At 37.3% G+C, this 19,114-nt stretch overlaps 1 protein-coding gene and 1 long non-coding RNA gene across 4 annotated transcripts in view; both read right to left on the reverse strand.

Annotated features, from left to right (window-relative positions):
* Positions 1–12,941, reverse strand: part of LOC122703839 — a 34,785-nt gene extending 21,844 nt beyond the window's left edge. The window contains exons 1-2 of the long non-coding RNA XR_006343627.1: positions 12,165–12,941; positions 6,918–6,922 (exon numbers count right to left, since the gene is read on the reverse strand). This is a non-coding gene — a long non-coding RNA (uncharacterized LOC122703839). The remainder of the gene's footprint in view (positions 1–6,917; positions 6,923–12,164) is intronic.
* EXOC6B (exocyst complex component 6B) overlaps positions 1–19,114 on the reverse strand; it is a 664,516-nt gene that overhangs the window by 505,933 nt on the left and 139,469 nt on the right. The window lies entirely within an intron of this gene.

Here is a 19,114-nt window from a genome sequence, read left to right on the forward strand (position 1 = left end):
GTCTACAAGTAACAAATGCTGGAAAGGGTGTAGAGAAGAGGGAACCCTCCTACACTGCTGATCAACGATAAATAAATAAAGAAGACGTGGTATATATATGTGTGTGTATATGTATGTATATATGTATATACGTATATACGTATACACACATATATATATACACAATGGAGTACAACTCAGCCATAAAAAAGAACAAAAGTAACGCCATTTGCAGCAATACAGATGCAGCCAGAGATTATCACACTAAGTGAACTAAGTCAGAAAGAAAAAGACAAATACCATACAACATCACTTATATGCAGGATCTAAAATATGGCACAAATGAATCTACTTATAAAACAGAAACAGACTTATGGACATAGAGAACAAAACTGAAGTTGCCAAGTGGGGTGGGGAGAGAAATGTACTCAGAGCTTGGGGTTGGTAGATGGTTGGCAGATGCAAATGATTACATTTAGAATGGATAAACAACAAGTTCCCAACGTACAGCTCAGGGAATTATATTCAATATCCTGTGATAAACCATAATGAAAAGAATATTACAAAAGAATGTATATGTGTATAACTGAGTTAACCTGCTCTACAGCAGAGGCTGGCACAACACTGTACATCAACTATAGCTCAATTAAAAGCAAGAGAGAATTCCAGTTCTAAAAAAAAAAAAGACATCTTAAGGTAAATAAGGGACACGTGGGTCCCTAGATATAATGGTAATATTACGGTTTTGGAGGTTTATTGTCAAGGAGAGAAGAAAGGAAGTTTAGAAGAAAGAATGAAATTTCCAGCATCCTAAAATTTCTAAAAAATTGGTAATGTCATGGGACTTCACTGATGGTATATAAACTGTAAAATGAATTGGGAGAAAGTGGCAGAAAAGGTAGAGTGTATACTTATAACTGGAGAAAAAAATTCTGAAAAAGAGAAAAACAGGATCCACGATTATTAAATCTTTGAGCTGACAGAAATGGTGATAGAAGATTTAAAAAAAAAACATGGAACATAATCCGTGCTTAGCTAGAGACAATGATTCTGGCAGTATTTAATACTAGCAGTGGTGACCAGCCTGTGGGGAGGCTGCACAATATAGAGATTAAGAGCACAAACTCTGAACAAGTGATCCTGGATTGGATCTGGGGACAAAACAATTTTTTTTCTTTTATAAAATCTTAGCGAGGTCTTGTCTACATGTTAGATTAGATGCTGCCTGATTCATGAATCACTGAATAAAGCCAATAAGATCTTTAAATTTTTTCAATTAAATAAGGTGTATAGATTGGATAATATGGATATGGGGGCTTCCCAGTTGGCTCAGTAGTAAGGAATTCGTCTGCCAAGCAGGAGATGTGAGTTTAAACCCGGAGTCAGGAAGAACCCCTGGAGAAGGAAATGACAACCCACTCCAGTATTCTTGCTTGGGAAATCCCATAAACAGAGGAGCCTGGAGGGCTATAGTCCATGGGAAGCAAAAGAGAGACAACTTAGCAACTAAACAATAACAATATGAATATTAATTCCCTGACTTTGCAAATGTGAGTATAAAAGATAATATATGAGAATATATATCATATAAGAGAATGCATTTTTTTTAAGAGAACGTATTTTTTAACAGAATGCATTTTTTAAAGGGGGAATTATGTCTGTAACTGTTTGGGGAAAAAAACTAATATTATGTGTAATTACATGTAGAGAGAGATGGGTAAAGCAAATATGGTAAAATGCTAACATTTTGGCAACCTGGATAAAGTGTATATAGACTTGTTTGTACGACTTCTGTAAATTTTCAGTCTGATATTTAAAAGTATTTAAGAATATGTGCTCTGAGCATGGCTGTCTAGGTTTAAATTCTGGCTCTGTCACTCTGTTACATTAGACAAGTAAGTTTTTTAACTTTGCCTCTGCTTCTGTTTCCTCATTTATAAAACAGGGATACTATAACACTACCTCAAATTGTTGTAAAGAATAAAATGACAATGAGATAATTCATGTAAAGCACTTATTAGAATAATGTCCGACAAATACAAAGCACTCAAATCTTACTCATTATTGCTATTATTATTCCTTTCCAAACATCATTCTTACTCCTGTCCCATTTCACCCCACTACTCTCTGCCTTAGACTAAGCTATTTACAGAAAAAAAGAAACAAACAGTGGGAAAAGTCATGATGTTTCATCTTTTAACTTCAAAGTTATTGATTCCTGTCTCCAGACTGGTCATTCTTTAACCTATTCTCTGATGGCTGCCAAGGGGGTTTTCATACATGTACTTCTTTATACACACAACTCTGTTGAGAGCTTCCTTAAAATTTTCAATATTAGCTTTAAGAATAATACCCTATGTCTTTGAAGTGAGGGCACTGTGACCCAGCTGAGTGGTGGCTGTGAGATTCTGACTGGGGAAGAATTTGTTTCTTTGCTTTCAGTAAATCAATTTGACTGAGCTTCAGAAAAAAAAAGAATAAGATTGTAACTTCTTAAACTTATTATAAAGCCCAAAATCATTTAGTTAGAGCACACTTCCTTGTTCTCATCTCTCAACACACTTCCACAAATATACCCTTCACTCAGGCCTCAATGTAGTTCTATGAATACAAATCTTCAATCCCTATACTAAGCCACTTCAGTCATGTCCAACTCTTTGCAACCCCATGGATTGTAGCCCATCTGGTTCCTCTGTCCATGGAATTCTCCAGGCAAGAATACTGGAGTTGGTCGCCATTCCCTTCTCCAGGGGATCTTCCTGACCTAGGGATTGAATGTGGGCCTCCTGTATTGCAGGCAGATTCTTCACCATCTGAGCCACCAGGGATTTATTTACCTTCAATCCCTAACACAGATGATTTTCTTCTGTCTAGAACAGGATCTCACCCTTATTCATCTAGCCACCTCATTTTCACTCTCAGAACATCTCAGTATGATGTAGATGCCTCTCTGAGAGCACAAAACCCTACATGCATACCTCCACCATGGTATTATACTATAACCACTGACTAGTCTATCATGCTCGTTAGGTACTAAGCTGCTTAGGGGCAAGATCTATGTATTTTAAGTCTTCAAATTTCAAGCACAAAACCTGATATGATATAGGCTTTCAATAAGAGCTGAGTGAATGAATTGATAAGAACCTTGACAAGAGATTCCAACATAGACATAATTTCCAATGTTGACATAAATTTCAGTGGAGACACAAGATAATCTGTTGTGCAGCATATGAAAGGGCTTCCCCAGTAGGTCAGTGGTAAAGAATCTGCCTGCCAATGCAGGAGATGCAGGTTCAATCCCTGAGTCAGGAAGAAACCCTGAAAAAGAAATGGCAAACCACTCCAGTAATCTTGCCTGGGAAATCTCATGGACAGTGGAGCTTGGTGACAGGCTACAGTTCATGGGGTCACAAAAGACTCAGACACAATTTAGGAACTAAATAATAACAGTATGTGAAAGCATTTGTCCAAAGCAGAGGGCTAATGTTTACAAGAAATCTATACTTTTAACCAAGTATGTAAAATGTTAGCCATGCAAGTTTCCATCTTAAAAAAAAACAGCTCCATGCCTCAGAGCTAGAAAAAGTAGATGACACTGTTATTTGGTAAGAAAGGGCATTTACTCCAAACACATGTTAATTGATTGCCTAATATACACCAGTCACAACAATATTGTGCTCTTAATCTGCTAAAAACAATATTAACAATTGAAAATGCTTTTGCTGCCAGAGGCATAGACCATAGAAAACGACAACTTTCCAGGTCCCTTCTCTCTACTGGCAATGAAACAGGATGGCCTAAATTCATAAAGTTATTTCTAACTAGAGTATCTTAAAAAAAAAGAACTAATACAATCTGTCTGTGAAGGCTTTTAATTTTGCTAGTCACAATGCCTGGTTAATTCCTATAATCAAAGTCTTGACCAGAGTTCCTTTTTGCACCATGCATCGGGCAAAACACATGGCCAAATAAAAAAGGTGCTGGAAATAGGCCCTTGAGCCATATTAAATACAATGGAAATAACATTTGAAAGTAGTATCTTTCCCAGCTGGGTAAGAAACACAATGGTTCCAACCATCTGCTCTTTCTTCCTAAGATTCCATTTTCACAAATGGATAGGCTGACATTATTTATTCAAGAAACAAGATCCCTGGAGTTGAAGACCACAATTTAAACCAGATAAAATTCAGAGAATAGTAACAGCAAAAGTGCACAAACTCCTAGCCATATTTTATTGTTTTTCTATTTATATTATTTTCTCCATCTTCTTTGCTACCCCTTCTGTAAGAAAACTCTGCAAGAAGATTCTTGGAAGAAAATATGTTTTAGAGTACTTTTGAAAGGAGAAATGATGGGCTCAAAAATAAACCACAGGATAACTATAAGAGATAAGGAGAAAGCACAGGAGAAAACCAACTGTTCACTCATTCAATAATTTTAAAACATTTAAGTCAGATGGTAACAAAGTTACCAAACAATACTACTGAAACTGATTTTGTTCTGACTTTACAAACATAACTAATAAGAAATCTATAAGGAAGAAATCCAACTTGATTTCACATTAGTTAAAGCAGAAATTATGAAGCTATTCTGTGGTCTTGTTTTATAACCTACTGAAATCTTACTGTGGGATTACATGTAAACACTGGTAAAGACACACTCTCTAAAATTTTTCTTTCTTTCAACGAACCCTCATAAAGATATCATGCAATACTAAGGTTCTGTGGAGTCAAACATGAAAAACCGCAGGTAGAGTTTTTTATTACTAAACTGAAACTTGTTTAAAATACTTCTTAGAATAGCAAACTCTATCAAAATTTGGCAACCTCGTTGCCCAGGTACATGACGAAGGACTGACAAGCAATAGTCACATTAAATCTCACTTAAAGAGCTTTTACACAAACCACCACACGCTCTCTGCACACTCAAAGTTAGAAAAACACGTACTTTGAAAGCTTTTAGCATCTGATTCAGTTTCACTGGCGTTCCTAGAAGGCAGAACTATGTCTTTTTCATTCTTGATTCTTTGCTTTCCTCAACCCTGCCCACCCAGTGCCTAGTATAAAGTCTTACACAGTAGAAAAGAGCTACTTTAAAAATATTAGAAAGAAAAAAAATTAGAAACAATCCAATGTCCAGAAATACAGGAAAAATTATATATTATGCCACAATATATAATAATTTATATAATTATATAAATACCATATAAAACATATTAAGTGATTTGATATACTTACGTGCACTATGTCTAAGATATGAATGAAAGATTATATGGTTTACAAAAATTTTTGTAAGTTCATTTTTGCAATTAACTCTCTAAGCTAACATCTATGCTTTTTCCCAAATTCCTGAAGTGCCTTCAGCCCTGGTGGCTGTCCAGTCCTTTTTCATCCATCTTATCACTCCACCTTTCTGTTTTATTGTTCATTGTGTATTCCTCACTCTACATCCAACATCAGGGCAGAAAATTCACTATTTGAGCTTATACATCTTGGTTTTATGTCCCTTCCATCTCTTATTTATCATTCTGATATTAAAACAAAAATAAATGTTGAACACAATGAAAACACAAATGTTAGCAAGGAGGAAAAGTAATTGATACTTTCATCTATTAATAGGGTATAAAATGGGACAACCACTTTGCAAAAAGGATTGTCAGTCTTATAAAAGTGTGACCCAGATTTCCACCTCCAGGTATATTTACCCTGGGAAATGAAACAAATGTTCACAAAAGACTTACATAAGAGTGTTCAGAGTACCTTTAGTCATAATAGCCAAAAGCTGAAACATCTTGAGTGTCCATCCATTGGAAAACGAATAAACAAACTATTAATTTCATGTAAGAGAATAAAATTCAGCAATGAAAAAGAATGAACTATTTAAACATGTAACTATATAAATGCATGTCTAAATCATTATGCTGACTGAAAGAAGCCTTATAGAAAAGAATACATATTGTATGATTCCACTTATATGATGTTCTACAACAGGCAAGATTAATCTGTAACGGAAAAAAAGGTTGTCTCTGGGAAGAAGAGAGTAGAGGACCAAGGAGAAAGGAGCATGACAGAAGTTTCTAAGGAGATGGTAATGTCCTGTATCTTGACAGGGGTTAGGTTAAACACTGTATATACTTACTAAAAACACACTTCAGATTTGTACACATTATGCATGTGTGCGTGCACAGTCACCTCAGGCAAGTCCAACTCTTTGCAACTCCATGGACTGTAGCCCACCAGGCTCCTCTGTCCACTGGGGATTCACCAGGCAAGAATACTGGAGTGAGTTGCCATGCCCTCCTCCAGGGGATCTTCGCGACCCAGAGATCAAATCGGCGTCTCTTATGTCTCCTGCATTGGCAGGTGGGTTCTTTACCACGAGCACCACGTTTTACCTCAAAGAAATAGTCTAACAAATACTGAACTCTAGCTAATGTTATACATGCTATAGTATTTAGAGATGAAGTGTACTGATGTCTCAAATTTACCTTGAAATTCATTTTTTAAAAAAAGATGTGATGGGTTGAGGAGTAATATTAACAGTTTAGATGACAAAACATCTAAACATGTAGAATGGTAACTGTAGAATCTAGGTGGTAGATAAATATGAGTGCTAACTGTACAATTCTTTCAGCTTTTCTGAATGTTTGACATTTTTCAAAATAAAATGTTAAGAAAAAAGCAAACTTTGACCTCCGGCTCAGATTACATTTTGCTTAGTCTCCAGAGACAGACAGAGTTCTGGGGAGAAGTGAAGTCCAGTTTCCCTCTACTGACACCACTAGACAAGCACACTCAATATGCTACTTAGTAGTGGAGTCAAAAGTGGTAAATCAGCAAGCCTGCCTGGAGGGAAAACTGGTCCCAAAGGATGAGCCAAACAGGAAACTGACTGGTGCAAAGCAATCAAAGAGCTGCTACACTAGGACTAACTCTAACAGCACCTTTGCTGACTTCTTTCTTGAGCTAAAAAATCAAGAGCCCTTTTAACCAATACAAATCCTTTTTAGGGGAGTCTGCCACCACCACCCAAATATTCACTAACATTCTTAGGCAGCTTTTCTTCCCTAAGTACAACCAGAAGTACCTTCTAACAAAAACACACACAGCTTTGAATTGCAGCATGGGACAGATTTATGGAATATGGAAGACATTAAAGTATTCGCTTTCTCTCTGAAAATAAAGAGAGCAGACTCATAAACAATGCCTGAGAGGCATTTCAGCAGCTTAATCCATGCAGGACATGTTTTGCTTTTTGAGACAATCAGGAACTGTTGGGTACAGGAAGCCATAAACAACAAGAATTTGGCTTAAGACAGAGAACAAAATAAATGTTTTTTATGAAAATCACTTAACATTTTTTGAAGGGGTTTATTTACGTGTCACAGTCTACAAGACACAACTTGTACATAAGCAGCAGCTCTTACAATGCATCTAATGCTGATCGACTTCTTACAACAGTGGCACCAAGCAAGACCAGTATGTCAGCATTTCCATCAGCAACTACATTTGCTGGGCTTAATAATTCCCTTTTTCCAATTTTCTCCAGACAGAGAAAACCACTTAGCTGGCTCTCAGCATTCAAGCTCAGCCAAGAGTTTTTCTTTTAAGTTCCATCATACGTTAAGTCTGGAGTTTTGAAAAGTGAATTTCCTTAGGTAGGCTCAGGCTTTTAAGTCTAAGAGGCAAAAGAGTCATGATAGAAAAACCACCCACAGAACTCTGTAACTTAACAAATATGCTACATACAAAATTAACTGAGTTAATGCAGTTTAAGATACAATAAGATAGACTCTACCATGGGTGATGGGAGAAAGACATTCTTTTAGGGAAAAATCACTAGTCAATGGGAATCTTAGAATGTACAACTATGACCTGATAGTCCTACTGAAGTAAAACTATGACTATGGCACAGATTTTTTGCCAAGGAGTAGTACCTGAAAAAGTCCAGGTTTCAGAATTGAAGGATTAGTGTTCTGTTTGGAGACTTCTGTGTAACCATAGCAAGATTCTTAATTCTGTATTCATCCCATCAGTAAAATTAACCAAACTTTCTAAGTTATTTATATTTAAAGACTGAACTTCTCATAGGGAAAGTGAAAGTGTTAGTCACTCAGTCATGTCCTACTCTTTTCAACCCCATGGACTGCAGCCCACCAGGCTCCTCTGCCCATGGAATTCTCCAGGCAAGCATACTGTAGTAGGTAGCCATTCCTTTCTCTAGGGGATCTTCCCAATGCAGGGATCAAACCCAGGTCTCCTGCTTTGTAGGTAGGTTCTTTACCATCTGAGCCACCAGGGAAGCCCAAAGTCTCTCAGTCATGTCTAACTCTTTGTGACTCCAAGGACTGTAGCTCATCAGGCTCCTCCGTCCATGGAATTCTCCAGGCACAAATACTGGAGTAGGTAGCCATTCCCTTCTCCTGGGGATCTTCCCGACCCAGGGATCGAACCCAGGTCTCCCACATTGCAGGCAGATATTTTACCTTCCAGAAGCAGTAGTAAATAAGTACTATTGCTATAGTCTTATTTCATACTACTATAAAAGAAGAGGACCTGTACAATACATACATACATATAGTACTTACATCCCAAACAGTGATACTCAGCATAAATACACTACACAAATAGAGAATATATATCTCATGCCACCAAAATCATAAGATGTTAATTTTTTCCCCAACTTTCATTTTTGTCTATGTTTTTCTTACTCAACACCATTTTATGAACAATCCAAAAAGAAATAATCACATGGAATGTTCTTCCTCAGATGCTCAGAAATAAATAAATAGTTAACTACGGGAGCACTATACACAATCTACTATATTAATCAATACTGCTGGCTATACAGCCTTCTTTTATTATGTTTTCTTTGGTGAAAACTAACTTCTATGATTTCAAGTTAAAGATGGCAGATTGAGCGTGTGAAGTGAAGTGATAGTGATAGCTGCTTGTCATGTCCGACTCTTTGCAACCCCATGGACTACAGCCCCCCAGGTCCCGCTGTCCATGGAATTTTCCAGGCAAGAACACTGGATTGAGCATGTGCACTGAGCTAACCTCTTCCTCAAAACTCCACTAAAATAAAACTAAACAGCCTTTAAAAAAAAAAAAGCTTAAACCCACAAAAATCAAGGCGTACAGAAGAACCAACAGCACAAAATGTTGGAAGTTGCAAAGTAGAGGGCCCAGTTGGTAAGCAGACAAAGCAAGCAGTGGGGAAGACCAAGTGGCAGCCTGACTTGTACCACGTCGGGAGCACTAGGTGTTTCTGGAAGGGAGAGTAGAAAAGGAAGCTTGAATAAGCTAAGTTGAAAGTATGTCTAAGATACAATTAGACTCTCAGATTCCCCTTTCTAACTTCATCTGGGCACCACCTATCCTTCCCTCACCACAGCAAAAAGACAGAAAGACTCTGAACTGGAGAATATGAGTATCATTTTGAAAATGGGAGATTAAGCATGAGAGCCTACTTACTAAATGCTGGAATTCCCAGTCTTTTCCTTCCACTTAGACTTCTTAAAATGCTGGAAAGCAAGAAGGATTCTAGAAGCTCCTAACTGGAATAATTTGAACAGCCAAGAAAAAAAAAAAAAAATCACCAAAAGATAATGACAAAGGAAGTTTCTCCCCAAAGGAATTGTCCATCCAGATCACTGTACAGGTAGGAGAAGAGAAGGGGTTATAACGTCAATGCGAGCTGGAGTTAACTGGCTATGTACATATTCTTTGTCTTGGACTACTAGAAACTCACATTTACTGATGAGTAGGTATAGAAACAGGGTCCAGACTTTTCATTGCTATTAATTATTGTCTTAAGTTCCCCCAGAGACAAGCTTTTCAGTCCAAAGAATTCATTTTGGAGACGACCCCAGGAAGGGCTGGTAGGGACAAGAAGTAAGTGAGACAATGAAAAGGAAGAAGCCAATTAAGGGTCTGTTATCAAGTAAATTAGGTCACCTGAGACAATTCCATGGAGTATGCAGAAATAGTATAGAATACTTGCCTCAGAAATATTTTATACCAGCCTACCCCCTGATGGGCAGGGGAGGTGAAGTATTTACACATCAGTTTCCATGAGTTATTGATTGAGGGTGTGGGGAGTGGAATTAATTCCCTATGTCTGACATCCAAAGAAAACTTTTAGGCAAAGAAATGCAGATGCTGGAATTGGAGATTCAGTAGGCACACACTGAAAGGGTAAGGTCTAAAGGGATATAAAACAAAACACAACAGCATTTGCTACATTCATTATGATAACTGAGCTACTTTGTGTCACTATTTTATCCAGTGTAAAACACTGTCTCTTGGAGGTTCTGTGTGGATCCTTTCCTTTACTGTCTTTTAGAAAGCTAATAACTTAGTAATAAGTGATAAGGGTCCCAAAATTACCAAGCACTTTTACAAAATTATCTAGTCCAAGCTGTACATTATTTGGGTTAATGATATTATCCTTATTACTCTGTATCATAGATAAACCATCCCTATTTCACCAATGAGAAAATGAGTCAAAATCAACAAAGTAATGTAGTAGTTCCAAAAGTAAATTAAGGTAAAACTAAAAGCTAAACTCATGGTGCCCATTTCAAACTTTCAAATGCATTGCCTGCTAACTTTCACATTCACATTAATTATGCCAATTCCCAGCTCTAAGAATTTTAGCCCAGAGCAGCTGGACAGAAAGGTACATTACTTTATTTCACAATTAGGTAACCATAATTAAAACCCATACGTGGCCATAATATTAAATTTCCGAAATGTAAATGCAACCTGAATGTCCTCTAGACCCAGCAATCTAAGTATTCTAGTAGCCTATTATAACAATATTATGTCTTTAAACCCATTGGCTCAAAAACCTACCAAAGCATCTAGACCTCAGTTCCCCCTCATACTCTCACTTGCAGTCCACTTTGTAGGAGTCTCTCTCTATTCTTTATAGAATTGCCTTTTCTTTTGTTGTTATTCAGTCGTTAAGTTGTGTCTGACTCTTTAAGACCCCATGGACTGCAGCACGCTAGGCTTCCCAGTCCTTCACTATCTCCCAGAGTTTGCTCAAACTCATGTCCATTGATTTAGTGATGCCATCCATCCATCTCATCCTCTGTTGCCTCCTTCTCCTCCTGCCCTCAACCTTTCCGAGTATCATGGTCTTTTCCAGTGCTGCGGCTCTTTGAATCAGGTGGCCAAAGTACTGGAGCTTCAGCTTCACCATCAGTCCTTCCAATGAATATTCAGGGTTGACTTCTTGACTTCCTTTAGGATGGACTGGTTGGATCTCCTAGCTGTCCAAAGGACTCTCAAGAGTCTTCTTCAGCACCACAGTTTGAAAGCATCAGTTCTTCGGTGTTCAATCTTCTTTATGGTCCAACTCTCACATCTGTACGTGACTACTGGAAAAAATCACAGCTTTGACTATATGGACCTTTGTCAGCAAAGTGATGTCTCTGCTTTTTATTTTATTTTTTTTTCTGCTTTTTAATATGCTATCTAGGTTTCTCATGGTTTTTCTTCCAAGGAGAAAGTGTCTTTTAATTATGTGGCTACAGTCACTGTTCACAGTGATTTTGGATCCCAAGAAAATAAAATTTCCCACTGTTTCCACTTTTTCCCCATCTATCTGCAGTTTCCCCTCATACTCTCACTTGCAGTTCACTTTGTAGGAGTCTCTCTCTATTCTTTACAGAAATGCCCTTTCTTTAAATACTTTGTTTAAAGATAGGTATCTCATAGGTAGCATTGGGATTCCTAATGATATAATCTCACAGTTTCATATCCTAAGGTAGACAACTGCTTGGCTCTAGAGTGAGGTTAGGAAGATGATTAGGTTAGAATGGGCGGATCAATGTTCCTTTCTAATATCTAGGTCCTGTGCCAAAGTGTGGCTCACTCTGCCAGGAACCTTGTACATATGCTTGTTTCTCATGGGGCTCCCACTGTTTCTCCTTGCAATCTGACCACCTTATTTAAGTTTAAGTATGCACAACTCTGCACAGTGTTAACTGTCTTTCCCAGGTGGTTCATGATGTACCACACAAATAGGGGACATAGCCAGTTGCTGCTTAAGTGTCCCTGAGATTTCTGGTACAGTTAAAGAGACTATCTGAGCAAAACACATATAAGACATTCAAGGGAATACCGCCTAACATTTCATTCCAGCTCTGATTCTGCCAAGACAACCCATTCTACACGTTTGAACTCTTCACAAAAAGGTGACAGAGATGGTTTATTAAAACCCAGGAATTAAACCTTCATTTCAAATCAGTTTATCATGAAGTTTCTATAGCCAGCCTGCCCAGAGACGCTGCTTTTCTTCATAGTCTATAAGGCAGAGAAGATAGAACATGGACCTACTTCACAAAACTGTCAACAGTAACTACAAAACCTCTAAACAGATGTTTCATATCATCAGCAATCTTTTTATCATTTGAGTATCTTCTGGGTACGTGATAGCCAAAGATAGCAACATTACAATTAACTAATGACAAATTAACAAGTGGCCTTTTTCATATCTCCATGCGTATACCAATAATTCTATTTCCATAGGACAAGAAATAAAGGAGTATCTTATATTCTAAGTTAAACTAACCTAATCATTCCTTTATTCCCAAAGGGGCCTCAATAGTTTTACCAGTTGATCATACAGCAATTCACATTTCCTGAAAAGGTTCTCAAGGGATTCTTTCTTTTGAGTTTTTTGACAACATCTAACATGAGACCTTGTATTTAATGGTCATATAAGAAATATTAGTGACTAACCACTGTTGACTTGTTGACAAACACTAGTAACAAATCATGAATCAGTCTTTTTAATCAATTTGCCAACCTTGTGTATACTGACATAGACTGAGTTTCTGAATACAGAACCTGTTATACCTACTTATCAGGGCTTCCCTCATAGTTCAGTTGGTAAAGAATCCTCCTGCAATGCAGGAGACCCCAGTTCTATTCCTGGGTTGGGAAGATCCACTGCAGAAGGGATAGGCTACCCACTCCAGTATACTTGGGCTTCCCTTGTGGCTCAGCTGGTAAAGATTTGCCTGCAATGTGAGATAGCTGGCTTCAACCCCTGGGTTGGGAAGATCCCTGGAGAAGGGAAAGGCTACCCACTTCAGTATTCTGGCCTGGAAAATGGGGCACAAAGAGTCAGACATAACTGAGCGACCTTCACTTTCACATCCTATTTAGCTTTTATCAGTTTTTCCTAAGGACAAGTTTCTTACTCTAAAATTTTATAGGGTGTGTAAAGCTCAATTCTATATTTTCCTTGTGGCATGACAATACAGAGAAAAAGTTGTTAAGAAGGGCATGCCAGGCACTCAGTCAACTTAAATTCTACTGTTAAGGGTCAAATTGTGTCCCATGCAAAATGCATGTTGAAGTCCTAACTCCCAGAACCTGTAAATGTGACCTTATTTGGAAACTGTCATTGCAGACCTAATCAAGTTAATATGAGACCATCAGACTGGGCCTTAATCCAGTATGACTGGTGTCCTTATGAGAAAAGAAAAAGGGACACAGACACACAGGGAGAATGTCATGTGATGAAGGATGAGGAGATTGAAGCTATGCTGCCACAAGCCACAGAATGCCAAAGATTTCTGTCAACTACCAAAAGCCAGGAGAGGCAACTAACAGATCCTCCAAGGCTCCAAGAAGGCATCGACCCTGCCCGCGCCTGGATTTCAGACTTCTAGCTTCCAGAATAGTGAGAGAATGAATTTCTGGGTTTTTTTTTTTTTTTTAAGCCACCTTATTTGTGTTACTTTGTTATAACAGCCTGAGGAAACTAATACACCTACCTTAAGAAATTTAACTATAAACTGAAGGATCACATTAAAAAAAAACTTAACACACAACACGGTTTAGCTACAAAGCTTATCGAAAAACCATGATGAATATGCTCTTATAGAGCTCTTAAAAGAATGTCAATCAATACTATGTCATGAGTAATTTGTATTCAATTTCTGATTAACATTTCAAGAAACTTCAAAATACAAAGGTAAAGATAAACAAATTTTAACAGGAATGCTTACAAAAATAAACTATAAACTAGCAAGGCTTCCTGGGGATAAGTACAATGTTCTAGAGCTTTTAAGAAGCGTTTCTAGATATGAGTCCTCTGGGATCCAAAGAATCCTTTAGTTCCCACAGAATGAGGGTCAGTAAACATGCTCCTAAAGAGCCAAATAGTAAATAGTTTAGGCTGTGCAGGCCATACAGTGGCTATTGCAACTATTTAACTTCACCTTGGCAGCACGAAAGTAGACAACATGTAAACAAATTAGCAAGGCTATGTTTCAATTAAACTCTATTTACAAAAACAGGTGGTCTACCGGAAGGCTGTAGTTCCAAGCCCTGCTATAGAGTAATGGTTCTCAATTGTCCTGGAAACAGACACATAGTTATGAGTCACCTTGGCTAGGCCAAACTACATTTCCCACAATTCCCCTCCCTATGTGTTTCTAGTTAAGATGAGGCACAAGAGATCTTCCAGTGCAAAATGTAGAGAGAGGAAATGAAGCAGCAGCCATTCTGTAGCCATTCACAGGCTACGTTTTACCTGCTAGTTATGCTTTTTGGCACAGAACAACAGCCAAACCTGCCAATTACTCCACTCTCCCCAGGATCTGCCTTCACTTCTCCTAGGCCAGGTATGTATTTAGCTCCAAGAGGTAGGGCACCATTCTCCTTCAGTATGTACACATCATCAAAATCAGAAGCAGTAAGAATGAGCTTCAGTCAGTTCTCTGGTTCTAGCTCATGCCTGTGAGTTCTGTCTTGCTCCCCTACTTTACTCTTCTTTCTCTTCCTTTATCTTCCCTTTCCAATTTCAAACTCCAGTATCAGACACAATGATAACAGTTCTGCTTAGGGGCTGACTTATGCAATTGTAGGAATTGGGTAAGACTCTCCTAGTGGTTCTACTCCTCTGACTAAACTTGGTCTGACACATAGACCACTTGGCAAGTACATGAAAGTTAGGAACCAAGATAATGCACATACACACACAAAGACAAAAAATGAAGGCGCTTCAAGGAGTTCAACAAATCCATCTTAAAAATCCTACTGTAGAGGAAAAAAGTAAAAACTGCAGTGTCAACCAAAAGACTGAATGGTTTGAAATTTCCCAGCCCTGAAATAAAACAGTACAACACAAATGTGTCTAACAACCTATCTAAAAACTACAACAAAAAGAGGAAGTACAGCTCTGGTTCAAGATGGCAGAGTAGAAGGACGTGCACTCATCTCCTGCGAGAGCACCAAAACTGCAACTAGCTGTTGAACAACCATCAACAGGAGGACACTGGAACCCACCAAAAAAAGATAACCCACGTGCAAAGGTGAAGAAGCTGCAACAAGACAGTAGGAGGCACACAATCATGATAAAATCAAATCCCATACTCTCCAAGAGGGCGGCCCACAAACTGGAAAACACTAATAGCAAAGAAGTTCTACCATTGTTGTGAAGGTCCTGAGCCCGACACCAGGCTTCCCAGCCTGGGGATCCAACAAAGAGACCGGGAATCTCCAGGGACTCTGACTTTGAAGGCCAGCAGGACTAGATTACAGGACTTCCATAGGACTGGGGGAAACAGATTATACTCTTGCAGGGCCCAAACAAAATCCTGCATGCACCAAGTCATGGAGGAAAGGAGCAGCAACCCTGCAGAAGACTGAACCAGACCTACCTGCTAATGTTGGAGGGTCACCTGTAGAGGAATGGGTCAGCAATGGCTCGCAACAGGGGCAGGGCACTGGCAGCAGCAGAAGTCTTGGAGGTCACCCCTAACCCTCCCATAGAGCCCACAGACCCCTGGGCTGGGTCATCTCAAGCTAAGCAACTAACAGGGAGGGAGCACAACTCCACCTATCAGCAGACAACTAGATTAAAGCTTTACTGAGCACAGCCCTGCCCACCAGAGCAAGACCCAACTTTTCCAGGAAGCTTACACAAAGCTCTTAGCCTCCTCCATCAGAGTGCAGACAGAAGAAGCAAGAAGAATCATAACCCTACAGTGGCTAGAACACCACATTACATAAAGTTAATCAGGATGAAAAAGCAGAAAGTTATATCCCAGATGAAGGAACAAGATAAAACCCCAGAAGGAAACAATTAAATGGAGACAGATACCCTTCCAGAAAAAGATTTCAGAATAATGATAGTGAAGATGATCCAGGATCCCAGGAAAAGATGCAAGAAACATTTACTAAAGACCTAGAAGAATTTAAGAACCAACAAACAGAAATGAACAATATACCTGAAGGAATCAATAGCAGAATAACTGAGGCAGAAGAATGGATAAATGAGCTGGAGGACAGAATGGTGCAAATGACTGCCACAGAACAGAATATAGAAATAAAAACAAACAAACAAAAAAAGAAGACAGCCAAAGAGACCTTTGGGACAACAGTAAATGCACCAACATTCCCATTATATGTGTCCCAGAAGGAGAAGAGAGAGAGAAAGGATCTGAGAAAATATCTTAAGAGATAATAGCTGAAAAATTCCCTCATTCGGGAAAGGAAATAGTCAACCAAGTCCAGGAAGCACAGAGAGCCCCAGGCAGGATAAACCCAAGGAGGAATATACCGAGACACGTGGTGATCAAACTGACAAAAATTAAAGACAGAGATTAAATATGAAAAGCAACAAAGGAAAAAAGACAAATAACATACAAGGGAACTCCCATCAGGTTATAAGTTGATTTCTCAACAGAAACTATACAAGCCAGAAGGGAATGGCATGATATATTTAAAGTGATGAAAGAGAAGAACTTACAATGAGGAATACTTTACCCAGCAACTCTAGTTCAGATTTGACAGAGAAATCAGAAGCTTTCTAGACAAGCAAAAGTTAAGAGAATTCAGCACCACCAAACCAGCTTTAAAACAAATGCTAAAGGAACTTCTCTAAGCAAGAAACACAAGAGAAGGAAAAGACTTACACAAAAGAAACCCAAAACAACTAAGAAAACAGTAGTAGGATCATATATATCTATAATAACCTTAAATATAAATGGGTTAAATGCACGAACCAAAAGATATAGACTGGCTGGGCAGATGAAAATCTGTGCATGTATGCACTTCCACTTATCACATCACTGTACTTAACCCCTCATATTGTATGTAACTGTTTTATGTTGTTAGGTTAATTATGTTTCTTTTATGGCTTGCAACTGTAATTATCTTTGATTTTTTGTCTGGCTATCAATTGCAAAAACTGATAAATGTCTTCCACTATTGCAATTTTTGCTTAATAAAATAACTGTATCATGACTGGTCAACAGAAAATAATAGAATTCTGTATCACTAAAACTACCATTTAATAGAAAAACCTGTAATCACTTTTTAAAATCCAGATGCATATCAGAATTATCTTGGAATTTTTTTAAAAACACAAATGCCCAAGTGTTGTTTTTTCTCCTCCAAAGCTCCAGGTGTGTATCTAATGAGCAACCATCTTTAAAAACAACTGAACTATATGATGATCTTTTATCTAGCTTGTTTCACTTTTTCTATTTCACGTTCAGTGCTTCCATTTCATTTAGTTTGTTTTTCAATTTCTCTATCTTTATATTTAATGTTCTTTTTCAAGTCTTTACCAAACACAGTAGAAAAACTTTGTTTTATATATATATGTAATATAAATAGTATGTATAATATAATACATATTTTAGAAAACTTATGAATCTTTGCCTAGCTAAAAAATTTATGACATTTTGATTCCACTTGTTTGACTTAGTATGCACAGAATGCTAGATTATTAACTTATATTGACTCAAAATTTTGATAAAGTTCCATGTATTTTGGCATCTAGCATTACTGCTAAAAGTCTAGAAAGTCTGTTACCTTAGTGATTAGAAAAATTTTGAATTAAGTTTGAAACTTCTAATCCAATTCTGAGAATATAAAAAATATTATGTTGTAAAAGAAAAACTACAACAGGAATTTAACGTGTGACACAATATTATTAACTAAAGTACAGATACTGTTCAAATTTCACAAAATTTTATGCTAGTGTCAATTATTTGTTTTGAATATACCTCATTCAAGACTTGAATATACCTTATTCAACATTCTACATTGTGTTTAATTGAACTGAGCATCTTCAGCTATATGCAACAAATTCTTGTAAATTATCTTTCATTTTTATTCCATTACAAATATTTTCTAATTTTCCTTGCTATGGCTTCTTAGATACACCCTTCATTTAAAAGTGGACATTTAATTTCCAGATACATGGAATTTTTTAAAATATCTTTTATATTAACTTCTCATTTTTATATTAATTTCTCATTTAAACGCTTCCTTCTCTGCAATCACCCTCTGTGTTTTTTCAGCTTTTTAACTTTATTGAGGCAATCAATGGCTAAGTCCAAGATCTCTCTTGGTTACTATCACAATGCACTTGAAAACATATGGGTTATTTTCAAAAATCTTTTGATATTGATTCCTAACATAATTCCACAGTGACAAGAGAATAGACTCTGTATGATTTTAGACCATGAAATTTCTGTCTTATGTCTGTGGATATGTTCCAGTGTCTCCCAGTTTATAGTCTATGGAAACGTTAATAGAATTTGTATACTACTGTTTTGTGAAAATTGTATAAATCTTAATTATGTCAAATTGGCTTATAATGCTTTTCAGGTCTACTATATTCTTCTACTTCTCTGTACATTCATTCTATCAATTTCTGAGAGTCTGATAGTGAAACTCCAACTAATCTTAATTTATCGACTTAAAACAAACAACCATAACATACAGTGGAACCATATGTAACTTTGTTCTGCATTTCCCAAGTCTCCTATAAATGTGTTACCATATTTTCACAATTTAAAAAAGAAAAAAGAAAGAAAAAAAGAGTAAATACATCCACATCCATTTTTGACCTAATAAATAAATTTATAATGCATAAAAACTTCTTTAAAGTTTCAAGAACTTTTCTAAAAATTGGATATTATTATTTGGTGATCTGCTGTTATATTTGGCTTTGTACTAGCTAAAGATACTATGAAAAACAAAGACAAATACAAAATTATATGCCCATTTACTTTAAAATAGTTGCTTACAGTCAGAATCTGGGCTATTGAAGAAGCAGAAGCATTAAGTGCTGCCTCCCAAAGGTAGCCTAC

This window comes from Cervus elaphus, chromosome 11 (assembly GCF_910594005.1).
Source record: "Cervus elaphus chromosome 11, mCerEla1.1, whole genome shotgun sequence".
In the NCBI taxonomy this organism is placed as follows: Eukaryota; Metazoa; Chordata; class Mammalia; order Artiodactyla; family Cervidae; genus Cervus; species Cervus elaphus.